The sequence below is a fragment of the Engystomops pustulosus genome, chromosome 2 (genome assembly GCF_040894005.1).
Source record: "Engystomops pustulosus chromosome 2, aEngPut4.maternal, whole genome shotgun sequence".
Lineage (NCBI taxonomy): Eukaryota > Metazoa > Chordata > Amphibia > Anura > Leptodactylidae > Engystomops > Engystomops pustulosus.
This window is the reverse complement of record NC_092412.1, coordinates 66,921,387-66,930,898: the sequence shown is the minus strand read 5'-3', so window position 1 is coordinate 66,930,898 and position 9,512 is coordinate 66,921,387.

Here is a 9,512-nt window from a genome sequence, read left to right as displayed (position 1 = left end):
GTAGTCCATCAAAAAAACATTTTTGAAAAATGCATGTGTTTTCTGAAAACACATCAGTTTTTGACAGGTTTGACCAATTTTCTTAATTGAAACTGGTCAAAAACATGCAGTTTTTGACAGACTGCTTGAAAACAGGCCAAAAAAGCATTCAAAACGCCACATGTGCCATCACCCTAAGGCCAAAGACACAGGCCCAAAATTACCGAAAATTGTGCAAACTTCACTTAGTGCAGTTTGCCTGTTTAGGGGATTCAAGGTTTCTGGTGCGCATTCTTCATCCATCTGGTTCTCCCTGCACAGCTCCAACAGCACCTTTAACATGGGGGATGCGACACAGTTCTGTCATACACTGCATAATAAATGTGTTGTACAGTCTGACTGTGCCCCGGAACGCCCCCTTTATGTGCAGAATGTTTTTCAAGCGCCGCAAATGTGTCTCAGGCACTTTATAAATCCATGTGCAAGCAGCGTACACGGTCTAGTGCAAAGGATTTAATAAATGTGGGCCACAGACTATGATTGGTGCATGAATTCTGGTACGATTTCACAGACCAACCATAGTGCAGACTCCAAGCATCATAGGGATATATGAAACTTGGACTCCCATACCCGGCACTGCGTTTGGTCTGAGAAATCCTGGCTGCACACGATCACATATCAACCACAGCTATGTGTCTTTAATGTTTCTAAAAATGTGAGCTTATTGCATAATTATTATCCACTTGCAGCACTGGGGTCCTGGGTTTGAATCCCACCCAGGACATCATCTGCAAAGAGTTTGTATGTTCTCTCTATGTTTGCGGGGGTTTCCTCAAAAACATACTGTTAGGTTGTTTAGATAGTGAGCCCCATGGGGACAGGGACCAATTTGGCATGCTTTGTGCAGCGCTGCGTAATCTGTGTATATGGGATTAAGCATGCAGGGGTAAGGGCTATATTTATGTTTTACATAATATAGTAAAATATAGTAAAAGTATGATACAGCAGAAGTAATAGTACATCATGCTCTTGGGAAGAGTTTATAAATGTTACTCAGATGTAGAGAAGATATTCCGGAGATTATTATAATTCGCCGGCATTCATGTGGCATCCTTTGGATACATAAGGACACTGTTACAATTCTACGCCAGGTCCAACCTGTGAATTTTCAGACCTGCATGTATGCAGGCTATAGTGAGGGAGACATATTTGCAATTACTGAAGGTTTGCTAGTAATTGCAAATATTTCAGTGCTTGTAAACCAAAAAACTGAGTACAAGTCCTGATAAATTGTCCCCCTAGGAAACCATACAGCGAAGTTTATTATGCAAAGACTGACAACTTTACTTTATTCTTACTCTATATTAGTGGCTTGGTTTTCAAGGTGTAGTGAATAGTGTAGGATGTTCAGCCTTGGTTCCCAGCCGTGTGACAAATCTCACGTAGATACAATCCCCATGACAACCGCATCCAGTATAACCTGTAATAGCTGGTGTCTCCATAATCACTTATTCATGAGCTCTCCCTGCACCTCCTGCCATCACTATAGCAACTACAAGGAGCGCTATCAATTCTTTATCATGGCAGATGGGGGGAGGGGAGAAGGCGCACAGTCACCATGCATAGTATTGTGTATGTAAGACATAGGAATATGAAATACACGGCTCATCCCTACTACTCGTATATCCAAGACTGTACAATCCACAGATTTGTATTACTAATCTGCATAAGTAATAATCTGCTGTTGGAGATGTGCAGTATATAAATCAATCTATGAAGGACCATCACATCCTTTACAGCAGGAGGAAATCTGAGCCCGACAACACTACACAGCACACAAAGCCAGCAAAATAGATGATTGATTTTGTCAGTAATAGAGCACATGGTGGGGACTTTGGGGGATTTTGCCTCTTGCTTGGGTACAGAGTGATAAAGGAAGGCCAGACCCTGGACATCCCGGGTGCACACCTGCCCCCACGCATGTTGTGTCAGTAACACCCCATATTCATGGCTATTTCCACGTGTCACACAGGTCTCAGTGTTGGCTTAGCACTTGTCTTGTGTGGAAACACTGAGCATCTGCGTTACTTGGCGAGTGTCTGCACACAAAGGGTGGTGTCTGCTTCTCTGCAGACACAGGGAGGAGCGGAGGGGGAGGGGGAGACTCTGCAATGCGGCAGAACGCTGCAGTAAAGACGACTCCCGCTATGGAGGGAAAAGCCTGTGACAATGCATCGTCCTACATGACTTCCTGTCCTCCACACAACCCGCAGCATCTGCTTTATTTTCAATCTAAGTCCCCATTAAAGGGGCGGGCGGAGTGCATGGCCAGATGCTGTTTTCCTGTAACTAGGAGACTATTGTATACTATGACTGGATGCATTATCATTATAGGAAGTCAAGAGAGGCTGCAGTGTCCAGTGGGAGAATATCAATATCCTTACTTAAATGTCATAGGAGGCAGACTGAGGCCCCTTCCACACTTTTCTCAGGCACGTTTTCTGTGAGTGCTTTTGACGCGCAGAACTTGCATTGCACTCTGACACATTGTAATCAATGGGGCTTTTTTACACGTTGCGTTTTGACCTGCGTTTTCATTGCGTTTGAAACGCATATACAACAGCTGAGGAGAGGTGATTTGCCTAATTACATCACTGTAAAGATTTCCTTTTACAAAACGCATCGTAAACGCGATGTTAACACATGCGTTAACATCGCATTAACGCATGTGTTTTGTTAACACATGCGTTAACATTGCGTTTACAAACGTAAACGGCAATGTAATTAGGCAAATCACCTCTCATCAGCTGTTGTATATGCGTTTCAAACGCAATGAAAACACAACCAAAACGCAACGTGTGAACGCGCCCTCACTCTGTGGAGATGCATCAAAAACGCATTGCACTCTGAGACACTTGCAAGTGCAATGTGTTTTTCACGCATCGATTGCCATAGAAAAGATAGAGCTTAGTCCTGAGTCCTTTCACGCGCATTATCTGCGCATGAAAAACACATTGAAATTGCATTGAAAATGCACATGAAAAACTGAGACACTGAACAAACTCTCGGTCACACGTACCGCTAGGCGTCCGTTATAACACTAGCGCACAGGGGGAGGTCCTCGGCCCGAACGCACATGCTTTTCCAGGGAACCGCATACGATTGATAAGCCGATCCCATGCGTTTCTCTGGAAGCGCATGTTCGTTCGAGCCAAGGACCGCCCCCTGTGCGCTAGCGTCGCATTATGACGGACGCCTAGCGGTACGTGTGACCGTGGCCTGGCTGAAAACTGATTGAACTCTAAGGGCGCGGTCCCACGGTGCGTTTGCAAACGCAGACGCAGACCAAACGACGCCCACCGGGGCGGTCCGCGGTCCGATCGCATCGGCGTTTCTCTATGTTTCTATGGAAAACGCCGATGCGATCGGACCGCGGACCGCCCCGGTGGGCGTGATTTGGTCTGCGTTTGCAAACGCACCGTGGGACCGCGCCCTGACGTGATCTGCAACGCAAGTGGCCTGAGGGCGCGTTCACACGTTCCGCTATCGTCGCGTTCATAACGCGACGCTAGCGCACAGTGGGCGGGGCTCGGGCCGTTTGCATATGCGTTTCCCAGGGTTAACAACCCGATCGCATGCGTTTCTCGGGAAACGCATATGCGTTCGCCCCAAACTCCGCCCCCTGTGCGCTAGCGGAACGTGTGAACACGCCCTGAGGGTGCGTACACGCGTTGTGTTTTGGCCTGCATTTACATTGCATTTGAAACGCATTACAACAGCTGAGGAGAGGTGATTTGCCTAATTACATTATTGTTAACAATATGTTAACAAATGTAAACAGTAATGTAATTGGGCAAATCACCTCTCCTCAGCTGTTGTAATGCATTTCAAACGCAATGAAAACGCAGGCCAAAACACAACGCGTGAACGCTCCCTGAGTATGGTGGCCCACGTGGCGTTTGGAACCCATTTTTAGGCAGTTTAAAGTCAAGCGTTTTCAGGTCCCAAAAAACGCATGCGTTTTTTTTTTTTTAAAGGCATTCGTTTTTGGTCATTTTTAATTAAGATAATTGGCAAAACCGGTCAAAGACGGATGCGCTTTTCAAAAACACATGCGTTTAACAGACTTAAAAACGGCCCAAAAAACGGGTTCAAAACGCCTTGTGTGCCGCCGACCTTCATTGCTTTTTGAAGCGCATTACAACAGCTGAGATGAGGTGATTTCGCTAATTACATTACTGTTAACGTTTACAAAACGCAGTGTTAACAATGTGTTTACATGTATGTTTTGTTAACACTTTGTTTTGCAGGAAGGTTTAATATGTAAACGATAGATGGGGAGGCCATAAAATAAATAACCTATACAGGCCTCTACTGCTCCTGATATCTGTTAGCAGAGGTAAAGCCACATCCACAGCATGTCACTGCTGCAGCTTATTTGTGAAAGGTAAGTAAGGTACATGGCCATGACAGGTGACAGCACACAGCTGAATTACATGCAGTACTTTTTGCTGTTTTTAGTGTGTACAATAGAAGTCAAGGGATCAGTGGAAAAAACAGATGGCTTCTAAGTTAAGTTTTAAGTCAAGTTTTTTATAATACTCTTTTGAAATTCACCCCTTTTTATTACATGGACAGGTAAAAAACGGATATAAGGATTTGCTACGAGTCGGCTATGGGTATTTATCATGCATAATGACCAAAAAGGGGTTCAAAACGCCATGTGTGGCATCACCCTAACCATGTTTCTTTTTCTTTCTTCAACTTCTCCCTGTGAGGGCTTGTGTTTTGCATGAGTATTTGTATTTTGTAACAATAGGGTTCAAGGTCCCATAAAAGGTATTGTGCAAAGACTAAACAATATTTGTCTGGAGTAAGGGTTAAAAGGAAATGTGCTGTTATAAGCCTTCTGTTTTCACTATTTGATAAAAGAATGTTAACTGTACTTGGAAGATCAAACTACTGCAATGTCACATTCATATCAGTGTGTTATCATTCACTGCCTAAAAGTAACAAGAAACCTACTAGTAGTAGACTGTAAGCTCTTAGGCCGCGGTCACACGTACCGCTAGGCGTCCGTTCATAATGCGACGCTAGCGCACAGGGGGATGTTCTCGGCCCAAATGCACATGCATTTCCAGAGAAACGCATGTGATCGGCTTAACAATCGCATGCGTTTCCCTGGAAACGCATGTGCGTTTGGGCCGAGGACCTCCCCCTGTGCGCTAGCGTCGCATTATGAACGGACGCCTAGCGGTACGTGTGACCGCGGCCTGATGAGCCGGGCCCTCACTCCTTTTGTTTCAGCAGGTGCTGGTTACCAATCGCATGTGTTTCTAAACAAAAGGCAAATGCCACATGTGAACACATCCTATGGCTGATGCCACATGCACCACTTTGTCTGCTTTTGAAAATGCAAATGCAGACAAAGCCGCGCCTAGTGGGGAAACGCCTGCGATCGGGAACGAGCCGCCGCTGTTTTGCGTTAATTTAATGCAAAACACCGGTGGCTTGTTCCCGATCGCAGGCATTTCCATAGAACCGCCTATACGATTTTGACCATGCTATTACTCTGTAATAACTTATTTTATTTGTATATGTCTCCCATGATTTGTAAAGCGCAGAATATGAAGGTGCCATATAAAGATTTATTCTTATTAATATACTGAGGTCTTACAATCTAGATTTACATGTATTACCATCACCAGGGAGATAGTGTCTCAGGGTGCAGCTACTTTGCAGGATGGTGACCGAAAAAGGAAGCAAGGAGTAGTTCCTCAGATTCAGAAGTCACGTGTTACCAGAGAACAAAAGGCAGAACAGATTTTTAAGCATAGCTGCTAAACCCCGCAGATTGTGGCATTGTCGAGATATGCTGTGAGGCCAAAGCTGAGTCAACAAGTTTAAATTAATTCTGGAAACATTCTGACACGTTTATATTCCTGGTACGGTGGTAAGAGCCTGTGTAGGAAAAATCTATTATCTAAAACAAATATATAAACACATAAACATATAAAAACTTATATAAAATCTAATCAGGGTACTGCTCGTGAGGATTAAACATTTACTAATCTATCCAATGTGTTGCCTCCTATGTAAGAGAAGGGCTGGCGTAACATTTAACCCCTTGCCAACCTATGACGAAAATCTCCATGTTAAGTCGGTGGGTAACCCAGCCCCTGGACATACATTTTCGTCCTGCACTGTTGTCACTGTTGTATACATGACTCTGGCATCTATAGGGCTTCAGCAGTAGTCTATAGAAGATCGACACCCCCCCCCCCTTCATCCTGTACCACGTCTCTATGGCAGCCCCAGAGTCCAACAAAAAACTCCTAGGCTGCCTTCAGCAGCGCAATGACAGATTCTGGTGCTTGTCGGCCTATTAATCTGCATGACTGCTCTAATACACTGCCATACATCAGTATTGTAATGTATTAGTTTGAATAAGCAATCAGATGTCCCCTAAACGCCTCAATGTATTATAAAGTTCCCACATATAATAAAGAAACTGAAAATCACCATACGATCCACGCATATAAGGTATGACTGCGTAACATAACAACCTGTACAATAAAACTAAATTATTTGCTGAATACCGTAAATGTCACATTTACACCACAATTCAAAAACAAGTGCTTTTTATCTCCATATGTGTTTGCAAAGTTATTCAGACATAAAAAAACTATGTAAATGTAGCCGTAATTACAGATATAGCTGCAATTGTACAGACCCATAAAACATACATAACATGATATCTATGCTATGAGGTACATAAAACAAAAAATAAAAGCAAAAAATCTGTATCAGCCTCCTAATAAAACATCCCGATATAATAATATTAAAAAAAAATCATGTCAACATAATAGACATGGTTAATGTTAGTTAAACTATTCGGGAGGTTAAACAAACTGTATGCACAACATCTAGAAATCAGAAAATTCGCAAATTTAAAAAAAATAAAATGTTGTAAATAAATGCAAATCATTTCAACCAAAATATACCACTAAGGTGAATTACAACTTGTCATGAAAAAACAATCTTAAAATCACCTTGGTAAGTTAAAGCGTTCTAAAATTACAATCACATTTAGTGACACAAGGCACATTTGAAAAAGCGGGCAGGGTCCTGTCGGGCAAATTGACCCCCCAAGACTAAATATATTTTAATAAACCAAACACTAGAAAGCATTGCCCCTATCCTTTCATTGTCCCTCTATGTGCCTGTAAACTTAATGGGTCCAATGAGTCACTACGGTATCATATTCAGCAGTCCAGCTTATTCATGAGTGGAGGCACAACCAGACACCCCAGTGCTTAACTGACAGCCTGTATAATAATAATATAATAACACTCCTGGTGAAGGCAGCCAGTCTCGGCCTGTCTGTGTCTCACAGGAGAACACAGCATGTCAGGTAGTTGTGCAGCTGATGTCTGTGTCACATGTGTATGGGAGACTACAGCATGTCAGATACTTGTGTATGTGATGTCTGTGTCTCTCACATGTGTATAGGAGAAGACAGCATGTCAGGTAGTTGAGTATGTGATGTCTGTGTCTCTCATGTGTATAGGAGAACATGTCAGGTAGTTGTGTATGTGATGTCTGTGTCTCTCATGTGTATAGGAGAACATGTCAGGTAGTTGTGTATGTGATGTCTGTGTCTCTCATGTGTATAGGAGAACATGTCAGGTAGTTGTGTAGCTGATGTCTGTGTCTGTCACATGTGTATAGGAGAACACAGCATGTCAGGTAGTTGTGCAGCTGATGTCTGTGTCTCTCACATGTGTATGGGAGAACACAGCATGTCAGGTACTTGTGTAGCTGATGATTGTGTCTCTCACATGTGTATAGGAGAATACAGCATGTCAGGTAGTTGTGCAGCTGATGTCTGTGTCTCTCACATGTGTATAGGAGAACACAGCATGTCAGGTAGTTATGCAGATGATGTTTGTGTTCCTCACATGTGTATGGGAGAACACAGCATGTCAGGTACTTGTGTATGTGATGTCTGTGTCTCTCACATGTGTATAGGAGAACACAGCATGTCAGGTACTTGTGTATGTGATGTCTGTGTCTCTCACATGTGTATAGGAGAACACAGCATGTCAGGTACTTGTGTATGTGATGTCTGTGTCTCTCACATGTGTATAGAACATGTCAGGTACTTGTGTGGCTGATGTCTGTGTCACATGTGTATAGGAGAACACAGCATGTCTGGTACTTGTGTAGCTGATGTCTGTGTCTCTCACATGTGTATAGGAGAACATGTCAGGTACTTGTGTAGCTGATGTCTGTGTCTCTCACATGTGTATAGGAGAACATGTCAGGTACTTGTGTAGCTGATGTCTGTGTCTCTCACATGTGTATAGGAGAACATGTCAGGTAGTTGTGTAGCTGATGGCTGAGTCTCTCACATGTGTATAGGAGAACATGTCAGGTAGTTGTGTAGCTGATGTCTGAGTCTCTCACATGTGTATAGGAGAACACAGCATGGCAGGTACTTGTGTAGCTGATGTCTGTGTCTCTCACATGTGTATAGGAGAACACAGCATGTCAGGTACTTGTGTATGTGATGTCTGTGTCTGTCACATGTGTATAGGGGAACACAGCATGGCAGGTACTTGTGTAGCTGATGTCTGTTTCTCTCACATGTGTATAGCAGAACACAGCATGTCAGGTACTTGTGTATGTGATGTCTGTGTCTGTCACATGTGTACAGGAGAACACAGCATGTCAGGTAGTTGTGCAGCTGATGTCTGTGTTTCTCACATGTGTATAGTTCGACCCTATGGGTAGTGTATTTCCTTGTGTGCTTATATCTTTGGGAAATGGTGTACATCTCTGGGGAAAGGCTGTGATGGGAAGAGAGCTTTACAGTTCTTCACCCGCTTACTGTAACAATGTTTACAGGAAGAATAGGCCATCCCTAATCTTTTATTATATCCCTATTTACATTTCATGCAAATCTTTTCTCCAGAAAATGCTAAGGGAATACAATAGATGTTATTCAGTACTATATCCTGTATCCCATGAAAGACAATTTGACATTTCAGATATTGACAATAAAGTGAATATGAGAAATAGCTTTTTCCTCAACCATATTACATTTTCTACAGCCTAGATCATTAGAGGTGCTGAGACCTCCACTGATCAGGTGAGCAATATGCCTTTTAGGTAATATTAACTTTGTGTAAGGGTTCATGGGTTTGTATAGCCCTTACTAATATAAGTAGAAATAAGTCACCCGTATGAACAGTGTACAGCAATGTCAGCAGCTTTGTGTCCATCTGATAAACCACTACAGATCTGAGGGTCCGTTCACACGTTGCAGTTAAAACTGCATCAGCTTTGAGGTGGTTTTAGGTGCAGTTTTGTCAATTTCACAGGTGAAAGACATGAACTGAACGGGTGAATTTGATTTTGAAGGAGAAAGCTGTTCCACAAATTTCATTCACCTGTTGATTTGATGTCTTTGTTAAAATTAGTGATACCACTTAAAACCAACCCAAAACTAATTGCGATGCAGTTTTAAC